Genomic DNA, 1,356 nt, shown 5'->3' with positions numbered 1-1,356 from the left:
GGGATAGATATATAGTTGCATTCTCTTAATGAATAGAATGATTTGTTCTAATGGTGTTTGTAAATAGGATCACAAGTCCACATCTTGTACAGCAATTAATCACTAAGAAGAATGTATGCAGTGTATTATTTGTTGAAACTGTCCTTCTGATATGATTTGAAACTGTGTCATTGCTATCTGTTTGTCAATAAAACTTTGGAAAAAAAAAAAAAGACTCAGGACATATGAGAACATGTACTGTAACATCATATAACTCAGTAGTGTCCCAAATTTTCTGATCAAAGAGATTATGGGGCCAAAGAGGAAAGTGATCGATGGTGTAAAGTGTTCCTAAGAAGAGTCACATGGAGAGAAAACACTCTCTCTGGCTTTCATAGAGAGCACAGTGGCCAAGCAAAGGGCGTGACTCATCCACATTGCTAACACTGACAAAAGTTCTACAATCTGAGGTACAGGATCTCAGGATAAATCCTGAGGGTATTTCACTGACCTTATCAGACCCAAAAGCTATAACTCTTGTTGCATATGACCGGCTTTACCTTGGTCTTAACCATCCAGCAGAGAAATATAAAAACGAAATATAAGAAGTAAAGGCATGCTGTTATGTCGAGCTATAGGGAGCTCAAGTCAACATTTTCTGACATTTCCAGTGAAGCGGAAGACCCAATACTATTATGTGCTACTGGACTCTTTTAGAATATTTTACTGAGTGTACACACCTATAATATTCAAAAAACGGAACTTCACAAAAAAAGTGTATACAGATGAATGTCCATTTTGTGTCTATGTATTCAAAGAGGATAGGATAGATATATAGTTGCATTCTCTTAATGAATAGAATGATTTGTACTAATGGTGTTTGTAAATAGGATATCAAGTCTGCATCTTGTACAGCAATTAACCACTAAGAAGAATGTATGCATTGTATTGATTATTGAAACTGGCCTCCCGATTTTATTTGAAACTGTCTCATTGTTATTTGTTTATCAATAAAATTATGGCAAAAATAAATAAAAATAAATAAAAAAATAAAATAAAAATATAAAATAGAATATTTTGCTGACTTTACACACGTACAATTTTCAAATAATGGAACTTAACAAAAAGGGGATGCAGATAAATGTCCATTTTGCATCTGTGTATTCCAATTGTTAAGATCTATATACAGTTATATTCTCATAATGAATAGAGGAATTTCTTCCAATGGTATTTGTAAGTAGGTTATCATGTCTGCATCTTGTACAGCAATTAACCACTAGGAAGAATGTATACAATGTGTTAATTATTGAAACTGTCCTACCAGTTTGGTTTGAAACTGTCTCATTGATATCTGTTTTCCAATAAATTTATGGAAGA

The 1,356-nt window shown here is 33.0% G+C and overlaps 1 protein-coding gene across 1 annotated transcript in view; it reads right to left on the bottom strand.

The window, feature by feature from the left end:
• The window catches only part of LOC111817612 (solute carrier organic anion transporter family member 1B1-like), a 101,968-nt gene that overhangs the window by 16,615 nt on the left and 83,997 nt on the right, over positions 1 to 1,356 (bottom strand). The window lies entirely within an intron of this gene.

Source organism: Octodon degus, unplaced genomic scaffold (assembly GCF_000260255.1).
Source record: "Octodon degus isolate 3935 unplaced genomic scaffold, OctDeg1.0 scaffold00064, whole genome shotgun sequence".
Taxonomy (NCBI): Eukaryota; Metazoa; Chordata; class Mammalia; order Rodentia; family Octodontidae; genus Octodon; species Octodon degus.
This window is presented reverse-complemented; position numbering and strand designations above follow the sequence as displayed.